Source organism: Brachyistius frenatus, unplaced genomic scaffold, assembly GCF_029030835.1.
Source record: "Brachyistius frenatus isolate BFR_SWC_R1_liver_20210118 unplaced genomic scaffold, ASM2903083v1 Contig_90, whole genome shotgun sequence".
In the NCBI taxonomy this organism is placed as follows: Eukaryota; Metazoa; Chordata; class Actinopteri; family Embiotocidae; genus Brachyistius; species Brachyistius frenatus.
In genome coordinates, this window is record NW_027210689.1 from 190779 (window position 1) to 204879 (window position 14101).

Sequence of the window (14101 nt, forward strand, 5' to 3'; positions counted from 1 at the left end):
GCAGCTTCATGTAGCAACACCTCAGTAAGACCACAGACACAATTTAAAATACATTTTATGCGACTGCATTACTACCAAAATGATGCAGCATAGTCCATTAATCATTAAAAACCTATGAAACAAACTCAAAGAAGCATATACTCAGGAACACTGTTCACCATAAAATCAGAATACCCACCGCCTAATGGCTCAACTGGGCACCGCAGCAAAAATACATGTAGAATACATTTTTGCTACCATGGTCTTCCTTAAATGGGAGATAAACACGCAATAATGTTGACTACAACCACAACTGATCACCATTTTTGGTCTGTTCACTTCTGGTTCTTAACCATTTAACTTTACAATCATCAGTTACTGAAAAACAAAACAACTACTAACAAACAGCAGGAAACAAACATGTGAATTCAACTAAACTGCAGAAACTGAGAGCTGGTGTTACACTGAAATCTGTCCCCCGGCAGATTCATTCCCTGCCTTCTGAATCACATAGTGTTTCTTTTTACTTTTAGTGCTTACTGCAGCTACCATGAAGACGTTTGTACTGTTGCATGTAGTATGTACGTTGTATACAATTGGGACATACTACTTCATCAAAAAAAATGCGCCTTGAACTTTGGCCCTCTTGGTCATATCAGTTGCAATCCATAGCGCGACATTTGAAGAAAAAGAAAAAGGATGTAATTTGGAACGAGTACGCTTCCTTTTGATGCCTCTTTTTCTCCTTCTTCCTTTCAAGGGCAGAGCAATAGCACCACCAACTCTATCAGCAGCTCCGTTGATGTGACGTATTGTCCACTGCGCAGAGGATTGTGGGTCAGAACAGCCAGAGTAGCATGCTGGCCTATATACTGCAAAATACGACCGGATGTAACATGACATCCTGGTCAATTTGGCATACTACGCTTAACATACTATGTACTGGGACATACTGAATATTTTTCTGGCATACTAAATAGTATGATAGTATGGATATTGGAATGCACAGTGTGACTTGCCCAGATGTTCTTTCCCTCACTCCTCATGTCGAAACCAAACCAACCTTACCAACACTGTCAGTCACAGAGTCTGATGGGGAACAGATTTCAGGATAACACCGAACTGAGGGCAGACTGCTGGACGCTACACTGACTCAATACCACTCCCTAATGTACAAAAATTCTAAATTCAAAAAGCGCAAAAGGTCAAATTCTTACTAATTACACCTTTAAAGGTGAAGTCTTAAAAAAACAAAAACTTTTTTTTCCCTTTGTGGGAAAGATGTCAGGAATGTTTCCGAGCCCCAAGAGTCCAGAGATGGGTCGTAGAAGTTCTCTCAGGGAACAAGTCTTAGCCAGAGATGGTGGTGTTTTTGGTCTTGTTTATCATCAAACTGAGAGTTTCAGGGTGTGAAAGGCTATTGCAGTGTTGCGGTGGGATGCCTACAGTTTGCCCTGGTAAACAGGAGATCCTGGTATGAAGTATGCAGGGCTGCACAATTAATTATATTAAAATGCTGATCTAAGTGACAACGATTTTGCTCAATCTTCATTTAGGACATCAGCTGCACACAAACAAGTGCTCCTACTTTCTCCCTCAACCAATAACAATGCAGCGTTACATCATTTGATTGCAGAACAGCAGAAAACCAAAAGAAAATAAACCCCGTGGAGACGAGTAAAAGAGAGAAAGAAAGGAAAAGAAAACGCTCCCCAAAAAAAAATCCTTGTTCAGAGTTTTTTTTTAATGAAAGAAGGACATACCCTAAAGTGGATTGTTTTTATGTACAGAATCAGATATGTTGATAATGTTTAAAATTCACACTGTTGAGACAAAACTGACCAAAATACTGGGAACATCTGGCAAAGTGAATATGGGCAGAACTCTGCAAAACACCAGTCCTGTATCAGGGACCATTAGATTAGTTTTCTTCTGTATCAGGTCAATGATGCACTAAATATTAATATTACAAAACCAATCAAAAATGAGAATCGTTATCTCAATCCTTAGCAAATCTAGAATTGTGCAGTCCCAGAAACATGTATGCTACGCTAGTACCAACATTTAAATGCTGCTAAGATGGAAATGTTGTTGCAACAGCAGTCAAAAACACCCAGGAGAACTAACCACAACAACAAAAAAATCAACTTGTGCTCAATGCAGCGCAAAGACTTGTGACAGGACACTGCAACAGCCATCTAAATACATGCAAACAAATATTCCTGGTTGATTACTTGGTAACATGGCTGACGTATTTCTACTGTTTCACTGGAAATCCTTGCTGTGGAAGATTAAACGATTACCGTTGGGATACGTTTTCAGAGAGGCAGAGATCGTCAAACAAAAACTGCTGTTTAGTGTTTTGGTATCTGATCGGCCTTCAAACTAATGGATCGGTTACTCAACTGGACTTCCAGGATCGTAACTAACTGAAGCAACAAACAACACCAACAAAGCTTCAGGTATTGTTTTGTTTTGGTCTGAACTCCCACGACTATTGTGGAAACTTGCCATTCTTTATATTTACGTGGTTTCAACAATATTTCTCAACCACAAAAAGACAACAACATCTTAACTACTGTCTGCTGTCTGATTCTTGAATAGATTGTCATCCGTGTGGATTGGTTCATGTCTTCTGGGGCTGGAGAAAGTGGTGCATGATGACCCGCACTGGTCAGGGAGGTACTGTTAACCTTTGGCACACGGCTGACGGGTGGGAAACAAAGACACCAACAGACAGTGTAAGCCAGGGTTTCTGCTTTGTGGGACACCGTATGTACAAAATCACGACTGTTTGCTGTCCTGGCTCCTAAATGGTGGAATGAGTTCCCCAATGACATCAGGACAGCAGAAAGTCTGTACATCTTCCGCCGCAAACTAAAAACACACCTCTTCTGACTTAAAATGGCACTTACTTATAGCATTTCGTAGTTTGGCCTTTTTTGAATAAATTTGTACTTTCTTGATTCTTGTTGTTCTGGGTTTGTACCCTCATGGTTGAAATGCACTTATTGTAAGTTGCTTTGGATAAAAGCGTCAGCTAGATGTAATGTAATGTAATGTAATGTAATATATGACTCAGCATTTAAAAACATATGTGCCTAATGCCAAATGTCATGAATGACTCCAGGTTACCAGGGGCCCAAACCAGGATACCACATTAAGGGTATACGCCACTGTGATGTGCTAATAACTCAGCAGTAATGTACTCCCGTAAATAATTTTCTTTTTTTCATACAAAATGGGATTTAATGTCAGCCATATGTTGGAGACAATACAGAAGTCAGCTGTGATTTAAAACTGGATTATCTGAAAATGCTAATAAATTATTATAATCAGTGCTGTACATTTAATTACAATTTTTGTTGTGATCTTGATATTAAATGTGCAATTGTTTGCCAAAACAAGATTTGGTGTGAGGAACATGGAATGTATTTTATATATTTCAATACCATTGTATTAATTTTATAATTAAAAGTATTGCAATAGTTGGAATTAGTTATGATTATATTATATTTTATTGATGCATCTTTTAATTCAGAAGTCAACTGAAATACAATATGCCATTTTATAAGTGTAACTGACAGCTCAGAATTTGGGTTGTATTTTTTAACCTATTTTTTTTATAGCTTTAATTCAACAAAGAAGAAAATATAACCCAACATGATGGGTTAAATACGTAACCCAACCCTGCTGGTTGAAAATAATCTGTGGCTAGTCGGTCCCTTTTTGAACCAGCACTGGGTTACCAAAATAACTCAACCCAGCATTTTTTTTTTTGTGTGAACCAAATACATTTTCATATATTGTTATTTTTTAAAATTTGAATCAAAAATACCTTGGTGGTCCACTTCTTCTCATTGGAGTTCTTTGATTCTGCATTCCAGTTGTGACATCACAGAACAGAACCCGGGTCACAGAGACTCTTCACAACCTCACACACACAGGAGATATCTGCAAAGTTCACCACAGTTTTTTCACATTCACACTAATATTTCTAACTTTCTCCCATATTTCTTTTCGGACACTTTACAAACCAACATGGGCGCTACCTCGTCATCGCTGTTTCCCTCTCGGGTCCCTGTGAAGCCTTCAGGTACGTGGGAAATCTGATCATCAGCTGCTGCAACACTAAACGCTCATCACATAATTTTCTGCATTTTTTTTCTTAAAACAAGCAAAATACAATGTGTGTGCACTAAAATAATGTCAGCCAAAGCAGATATTTGTGTTTCAAGCACTTTCTACCATTCAGTTCATTTATCTGCAGTAATATTTCTGTCTGAAGTTACAAAGATTTGTTCTTGATGTTCTTGAAACCAACTGATTGTTATTGAAACAGCTGCAAATCTTCTCACTTTTTCACCTGTTTAAAGAAAATATTGTTTTCATGATTTAATTAGAGACAGAACTGACTTGATCACGAGTTTAATTTACCTCTGATTTCACAGACATGTAAAGCAAAAGTACTTATCAGACAAAATGGTTTGAGTGTGTTGAATGTATGACATAAGTGAGATGTTATTACTGTTATCTCTTCACATAAACGTTAATGTCACAATCTGGTTTTGAATAAATTAAATTTCACCAGTTCATAAACTCTTTACTACTTGATATGTTCAAATGTTGAAACATTATATGTTATAATATATGTTTATATATACAGTATTATATGCAATATTGAGCAGTAAAGTGGAGTTGAGGTAAAACGTAAAACATTAATCAAATACTGGAGTGAAGTACGTCAAGTTCTACTTCAGTACAACTGATGAAAGTAAGTAAGGTAAATGTACCTGGTTAGTAGGAAACAACTGTTTAATTTAAAAATGTTGAATATTACAAAACGTTTTATTGAATAAAATACCGAATTTTGTAGATCCATTCAATATCAACACTCCAGTGTCTGAAGATTTCCTCCATGTAGTGAACAAGCTGATGTTCAACATCTTTCTTTTGTTTGTAGCGAACAAACCCAGCAACGTCCCCGGGGAGGAAAAGAAGAAGCCTAGAAAACCGAGAGCAGCCAGAAAAAGGCAGCAGGGTGTTGGTGAATATGCTAAGGTGGAGGCTGTGAAAGCCGAGGCGACGAAGAGGAAGGCAAAACCAGAAGAAGAGCTCCCCAGAAAAAGGCAGCAGGGTGTTGGTAAAGCTGCTAAGGTGGAGGCTGTGAGAACCGAGGCGACGAAGAGGAAGGCAAAACCAGAAGGAGAGGTCCCCAGAAAAAGGCAGCAGGGTGTTGGTGAAGCTGCTAAGGTGGAGGCTGTGAGAGCCAAGGTGACGAAGAGGAAGGCAAAACCAGAAGGAGAGGTCCCCAGAAAAAGGCAGCAGGGTGTTGGTGAAGTTGCTAAGGTGGAGGCTGTGAGAGCCAAGGGGACCAAGGGGACCAAGGGGATCAACGGGAACAAGGGGACCAAGGGGATCAAGGGGATCAAGGGGACCAAGGGGACCAAGGGGATCAAGGGGACCAAGGGGACCAAGGGGATCAAGGGGATCAAGGGGACCAAGAGGATCAAGGGGATCAAGGGGACCAAGAGGATCAAGGGGATCAAGGGGACCAAGAGGATCAAGGGGATCAAGGGGACCAAGAGGAAGGCAGAACCGGAAGAAGAGGTCCCCACAAAAAGGCAGCGGCTTCACAATGACACCCCCACCATCAGTAAACCCACTGAGGGGACAGTGAAGGATGGAAGCAGAAGGGGCATCAAGAGGAAGGCCAGCCCTGACAGAGAGTCTCTCAACAAGAAGCAGAGGGCTCCAAATGACTTCAGTGATACCAGCGACAGCATCAGGGTCACCACCAGGGCTTGGAGGAGGAAGCGGGGTCTTGTTGAGCCAGACACCACAGCTCCTAAAATGTATGCAGAATCAGGAGGCTGTGGCCCCCCCACCTCCGTACAGGAGAGCATCCCCCTCCCAGGCAGAACTAGCAAAGGTAAACTGACAGGATTAGAAAAAGAAGAGTGCTGGTAAACAAGGAACTCAAGGGTCCACTGAGCTTCTTCCAGAGCTTTTAGCAGTGTGGCATGGTGTTCACCAGTCAACAGATTCTGTTTGGTTGTCCTGAATAGATGCTTAATAGATTTTATTTCCATTAATCTGAGCACACTCTATCTACTGATGGATATTTTGACATGTGGCTGAAAGCTTTTAAGTAGAACAGTAAGTGAACCTTGAGTTCGAAACATTAATATGTAATAATGTGAATATAGTAAACCACAGCTTGAGATTAAACATACAGTTAGCAGTATTGCTGGAAGATGGTTCTCACAGCTCCAGTAAAACATGGATGTGTTTGTGTTTGCAGACTTCGAGGACCGGTATGTGGAGCTGGAGAAGCTGGGAGAAGGAGGCTTCGGCTCAGTTTATGCTGGTAAAAGGAGAAGTGATAATTTCCCAGTAAGTATTACACACATATGAACACATGACATATTCACACACACGGGCCATTCACACACTAACACCGGTACTGATTGTGTCCTGTAGGTGGCGATCAAACACATTTGTCAGGACATAGTGGAGCGCCAACGGGTGGTGAGTCATGTGATCTGATGTCTCAACAGCTGTTCAACCTGTTGATGATGAAAACACCCAGTAACCACACAACCTCATCTGTTCCATTCATCATTCTCATGTGTTTTTTTTTTTACCTTCAGATCTTACATCAAAAGAAGTACATGATCCCCAAGGAGGTGTGTCTCATGATGAAAGTCTCCAGTTCAGCGGCCAAACCTTTAGTCATCTCCTTGTTGGACTGGTACGATCTGGATGACGAGGTTCTGCTGGTTATGGAGAGACCCATCCCCTCTGTGGACCTGTATGAATATGTCCACAACAACGGAGGTCCCTTGCAGGAGGACATGGTGAAGGTACGGAAGCTCCTGGAGCATGTGTCTTTTAGTAGCTGTCCTGGAAGTCATGTAACCTGATCAGAAGTTCCAGAACACTTACTAAACGTCCCCTTTGATCAGACTGTCTTGTCAGCTGCTGTTCCAAGGTCAAAAAATAGTTTTGATTTCAACTAATCTGGACAGGAAATCCTTAAACAGCTCGGGAACCTAAACATCTGCAACTTCATGACAACTGTCCAAACTGTACCTGCTGCTGAAGATGGAAACCTGAACAGCTGTTTACATCGATACCAGTCAGATTGTTGCTCTCTTTTAAAGTCTTTACAACAGGCTTCATATTAAAAAGTGGTACCAGCCTGGTGTTTGGTGTATTTAGGTTCAGAATACGTTACAGGAAACCTGAACACCTTTCCATGCTGATTTGCTTCATTGTCTCAGCCCTCCTGGAGTATTGTAAGAGTCTCCGTTAATGATTGCTAGTGTTTGACACTGGTTTCTGTTCCTCAAAGTGTTCAACAACTGGTGGATCCACATGAATCTGAACATCTGAATCTCTGTTTTTTGTTTCAGAGCATCATGAAGCAAATGGTGGAGGCATCCATTCACATGCACTCTGTGGGGGTGTTGCACAGCGACCTGAAGCTGGAAAATGTTCTGGTCCATCCTGGACTCACCGGCCCCCGAGTGCGGATCATAGATTTTGGATGCGGTTGCAGTACACAGAAGAGAGCACATCGCCTCTTCTCTGGTACGATGTCTGCTTCTGCTCCTCCTCTCCATCCAGCTGTTGCTCTCTGCGGACATGACTGTGATTTAAATCTGTGTCTCCCACTGTGTTTCTGTCTGTCTGCTGTAGGAACCACTGACTACGCTCCACCGGAGTTCTTCTCACGTGGAGCGTACGCCGACGGCCCCGCCACCGTCTGGCAGCTGGGCGTCATGATGTATCAGATGCTGGATGGACAGCAAGAATTCTCCACCTCCATGTTCCTCCACAACAAAATTAAAGTCAACAACAGGCTGTCCCGAAGTAAGAAAGCGTTGACATCAGTCCACCAGCTGAGTTCTGGTTCTGATCCGTCTTCATGTTTGAGCAGATATCTGATCTCTGCTTTGTTTTGTCATTTCTCCTCTCAGACTGCCGGGATCTGTTGAAGGCGTGTTGGGCTATGGACCCTAAGAAGCGCACCACGCTGGAACAGATGAGGCAGCACACATGGTTGAACTAATCCTGCTCCGCCACCTCCACCAATATGGTAAAATTATTCCACTAACACATTTTAGTTTATATTTATTATCTCAGCATTTTCACAGCAGATATTTTAAAATTGTTCCTGAACATTTTATTAACTTTAACATTCAGTACCAGGGCCAGTTTGCAGTTAGCGAAGGTTTCTCTCTCCTTCTGCTTCTCTCAGTGTGTCACTTTTGTTATTAACCCTCTCACCTCTTCAGTGATAATAGTACTTATAAACATGTAGCCTTTTCACAGGTTCACTGAAGAACAATTACACACACACACACACACACACACACACACACAAATCCCCACAGAGACTCTGTCTGTACTTGGCCACCTAAATTCAAATATCCACATCAGAGTTATCCATAAAAATCTCATAGATTTGTCTCTATTCAGTTCCCTTGCTCGCATGGTTTCTGTTCTTTCTTTTGCGGATGTCCCTGACCATGGAGCGGCATGTCTCTGCTCTGCAATTGTCAGCCCCACCAACAGTTCATGTTTTGGATCTCTATGCTGTCCTTTTCTCTCTCTGCTCTCCCCTCACCCCAACCGGTCGAGGCAGATGGCCACCTACCCCTGAGCCTGGTTCTGTCGGAGGTTTCTTCCTGTTAAGAGGGAGTTTTTCCTTCCCTCTGTTGGGAGATTTTCCTCTCTTAAAGAGGAGTTTTTCTGTCATAGCTTATGTGGGAATTGTTGGGTTTCTCTGTATAATATTGTAAAGTTTCTGCTGTAAGGACTTTAATGTGTTAAGTGCCATGAAATAACCTGTTATGATTTGCCGCTATATAAATAAAATTTTATTGAATTTCACAGCCGTACTTTTAGTCTTTCACAGTCCACCTGGAAAGAACAAACAAACTAAATATCCATTGTTATGCAGACAACCAATTACATCTATCTATCCCGGATAAAACTAATGAATCAGACGTCAACATTTATTAAAGACATGAAGGCCTGGATGACTGAAAACGTTTTTTCTTCTACATTCAGATAAACTCAAGTTATTGTACTTGGTCCTGAAACCTTTTATCCAACCACATATTTCTCTACATGAACATTGCCATGGCAACCAGGTCCACCCTGAGAAATCTATGTGTCATTTTTGATGGGATATGTCCTTCAAACTCATCATGAAGCAAGTCTCTAGGACTGCTTTCTTTCATATATGCAACATCAATGAAAGTCAGAAACATCTCAGAAAAATGTACCTGATTATGTATTACTTCTAGGCGTCTGTAATACATCATTGTCCAGATGTCCCGAGAACTCTTTAAACAGACTGTGGATGATCCAAAGTGCTGCAGCGATGTTACTGACGAGATTTCAGCCAGAGAGATCATATTTCTCTCATATTAGCTTCTCTTCATTGGCTTCCAGTTAAATCAATAACGGAATTCAAAATTCTTCTCCTGACTTACAAAGCTCATCATGTCCAGGCTCCAATTTACCGGAAACATCCCATAGTGCCATCGTATCCTTGGATGGTTGGAAACACTCACCCGAGTGTTGCCCAAAGAACATGCATTTGTACAAGACAATGTGACGGTCAATAACTATGGAGCCCTTGACATGTACAGTATGTTACATATATCCCCATTCTCGTCAGGTTCTATCTTGGTAAAACTACTTCTGTTCATACTCAGAACTGGTGTATCTTCTTTGTCTTGAGCTCTTATAAAGTTAGGAGCCCACGACCATGTGAGCTGACACCCGGGTCATCCTTCTTGGTGTAGACGATCACACAAATGGAAAAGGAGGTCCGTTGGACAAATGGTAAGCAAAAGACATCCCATTCAAGTTATAAAAGCCCTTACTGGAGCCACACAGACACCGCAATGAAAATGAACTCGTTTGGAGGAATGGACACAGCTGGAGGAATGTGAACAAACTCGGTTAGAGGAATGGAAAATTAACTCGGTTGGAGGAAAGGAAAATTAACACCTTTGGAGGAATGGAAAATTAACTCGGTTGGAGGAAAGGAAAATTAACACCTTTGGAGGAATGGAAAATTAACTCGGTTGGAGGAAAGGAAAATTTCCTGCAGGTCTTCCTTGAACACCTGAAGTTTCCTCTGAAAGGAGCGGACAGCTGTCATCAGTTCACAAATGTAATTGTCCTTTCCCTGTAGCCTCAAATTCAGTTCATTCAGATGTGAAGTGATATTAACCAAAAAGGCCACATTATCCATCTGTTTCTCATTTTCTAAAAAGAGAGGAAACTGTGTTGCTTTCTGACTTCTTGGGTCTGACAAAAAATATGCTACTTCCCTCCTGATGGACCAAAAGCGCACTAACACCCTGCCTTTGCTGAGCCATCTCACATTGTTGTGCAGCAAAAGATCATCAGCCTTGGCATCAACTTCTCTTTTAGTAAGTGCCACGGTTTCTGAACATATGAGACACACTGGTTTAGTGCTCCATGTGGGAAGTATGAACAGAAATGAGTCTGTCCATTCCGGATTAAATGCTCTATTTTTGCTGTTCACTTTTCTTTTTTTGGAGAGCGCCATTTGTTGCTTATGTTTCTCTCCCTTTCTCTGTCTCAGTCATCATTTTCTGTCCCTTTGTTTTCTCTACATGTATCGCTATCTTTCTTTTTCTTTCTACCATCTTTTCATGTGTAACTTGCCTCTAACTCTCTCATCTGTCTGCATTGTAGAGCAGTGTTGCCAACTCCTCAGTAAGGAAAGTAGGCTGTCCTAAAAGTCGTTAGAAGTCGCTAAATGACGTCTTCGCTTAATTTCCATATTTGTAATTTAGGCAAAAAGTGAGTAAAAATCACACTAAATATGTTTAGAACTACAAATTAACTTTCTTCTGTTGATTCTTTATTTTTATTTTATTTATTTTGCCATTGAAATAGGCCATTACTTCTCAAAATAACTTCATGACTTGAATGTTTTGTCTAGACCCACATTACAAAAATCAATTTTGTTCTGTGTTGTTAAATGTTAGAATATCAAATTTAATCAAAAGACTGTTATGTGGTTAAAATTCTTTCAATAAATTCATTTTTGTTGTTGTTTTGTCATAATTATTTCTCTTACAGACAAAAAGAAACCACCAAATAGAATAATTATTTTGTAAAATCCAGTTATTACTATACACAGAGTTATGTGCGGTGCAGTAGGTCCGTTCAGACTGTAATTAAGTTCCCAAAACAACAGAGTCAAACACTGACACAACTGTTATTTCATAAGCAGTGTAACCAAACCATTTGTCGCGCGAAAAAAACATAATCGAAAATTCATAGAACACACAGCATAATCCCAGAAAAACTCAAGACAAATGCAGATATGGAGCGCTCAAATTCAGTTCCTCTGCCCCTTTTACGCACGGACAACAGAAGGATTTATGTGGATACTGAAGATATAAGAGTTATCCCGATCAAATGAATAATTCAAAATAAAACAACCAGAACCAGGAAATAAAGTCTTCAGTCTAAAGTAATTAACTTCCCCCCAAAAAAGAGTGAAACACTGACACAACTTTTATTTCATAAGCAGTGTAACCAAACCATTTGTCGGGCTTGAAACCCCATTAATGTATATGGACCGAGACACTGTAGGTATGACAGGGAGGAGCGCTCTCTCTCTCTCTCTCTCTCTCTCTCTCTCGCTCTCTCTTCCCTCCCTCTTTATAAAGTGCGGGAAAGAGTGAATATAAGGAGGATCACAGGCGACGAGCCTTCATAGTGAGAATGAAAAACACCATCGAAGACTGAAGACCAGAATATCTCAACATTACCGATACGGCGTAGCACAAGTAGAATCAACCGAAAAGTGGGAACACGGAAAGTGTTTTTTTTTCCTCCGTGAGCATCTGCAACACTGTACATGGACAGAGAAAACAGAAGTGTTACTTCTTCCCTGAGGCTTTCTCTGAGCGATCGCTTTCGAGTAGAGCTGAGCTATGACGCCGCTCGCGGGGTGGTTGTTACCATTCAAATTGACGGAGTGAGGCTCTTCGATACCCTCATCTACAGAGTGGTGGATCTTTCTCAGATCTGCCTAACGATACTGTTTAATATGTTCAACATGAATGGCACCGAGTAACAGTGTAAGATCACAGCGGCTTCGGCGACGTGGGCGTCGGTCGGCGCAGACTGAGCTTCCTCAAACAGCTTCACAGTAAAACACTGCGTCGAGCGCATCTGCCAAACCATCAGACTCACTACCAACATGATTTTTTTCCACTCAGTGTTTCAGTCATTAGTGTGGCAATACTCATCACGAGCACTACAATGACGGAAAAATCATTGACAAAGGAGGATGATTCAAAAACGAAAGATATTTTACGCAGTAAAAATTCTTTCAATAAATTAATTTCTATTGGGGTTTTTTTTGTCTTTATTTGGTCTCTTATAGATTCAATGAAACCAGAAAATAGAATAATAATTTTGTGAAATCCAGTTGTTACTAATCAGTGTTATGCAGGTCCGTCCAGATTGTAATTAACTTCCCAAAACAACAGAGTGAAACACTGACAATTTTTATTTCATGAGCAGTGTAACCAAACCATTTGTCGGGGTTGAAACCCCATTAATGTATATGGACCAAGACACTGTAGGTATGACAGGGAGGAGCGCTCTCGCTCTCTCTCCCTCTCTCTCTCTTCCCTCCCTCTCTCTCTCTCTAATGAGCTCAATGCTCACAGAGAAGCCGCGGTGGTTCTGCGGCAGAGCCGGAATGCTCAGCGGCTTCGGCGACGTGTGCGTTGGTCGCACCAACCAAGGCACACGTCGCCAAAGCCGCTGTGGAAAAGTCGGAAAAGCCGAAGCCGAAAATTCGTATTATTAATGGGCTAGAATGGGCACACGTCGCCAAAGACGCTGTGGAAAAATTTGAAAAGCTGAAGCCGAAAATTCACGTAGCTCACATAGAATGAAGAAGCCGCGGTGGTTCTCACGGCGGCAGAGCCGGAGCCGTGTGGTGCTCAGCGGCTTCGGCGAGGTGTGCGTTGGTCGCACCAACCAAGGCACACGTCGCCAAAGCCGCTGTGGAAAAGTCGGAAAAGCCGAAGCCGAAAATTCGTATTATTAATGGGCTAGACGCTCACATTCAATGAAGAAATCACCTTTACACCATCAAAATTCGTTGCACTCGAAAACCTTGGAAACGATGAACGGAGACGGAAATGCCACCGCCGACAGGCAGCACACCCCGCCGTCTGTCTCCCTTTCTTACGATCGCTACAGTCTTCAATTGAGCTACGAGGAGGCGCGCGGGATAGTTGTTACCATCTACGTTGATGGAGCGAGGCTTTGTGGGGTCCCTATCTCTACGCTGGTGGATATTGCTGCGACTTTCTACGCGAGACTGAACTCGTATATTCAGCTTGAATGACGAGGAGTGGAAGCGCGCAATCACTTTGGCACCATGGACGGTCCCGCGGACTGATCTCTCTCAAACAGCTCCAGATAAACCTCTGCACGGAGTGCACCTGCCATTCGACAGTGAAATACACTTCATCCGCGGAAGGACCTTCAACAACAAATACGACGCTGAAAAAGAGACATATTTTGGACTTGTGTTGTTCAAATGCTTTTAATAAATTCATGAAAATATTGCTGCCTCGTCAAACTTTGTCTCGAACAGAGTCCATGCAACCAGCAAATAATAAAATCCTTCTGCTTAACTGCGAGCGCACAGCACGGATAAGACAGAACTGAGCGTCCAGGGCAGTTTCAGTCTCCTGGTGATATCCAGCACCTGCAGAGTAGGAAATTCTTCAAAGCGACAGATGTGGCGAAGGAAATCAGTCAGTGTGGTGATTTTTACTAACATCCAGTCCCTATTTACTTTAAAGAACACACAGCATAATCCCAGAAAAACTCAAGACAAATGCAGATATGGAGCGCTCAAATTCAGCTCCACTGCCCCTTTTACGCACGGACAACAGAAGGATTTATGTGGATACTGAAGATATAAGAGTTATCCCGATCAAATGACTAATTCAAAATAAAACAACCAGAACCCGGAAATAAAGTCTTAAGTCTAAAGCAATTAACTTTCCAAAACAACAGAGTGAAA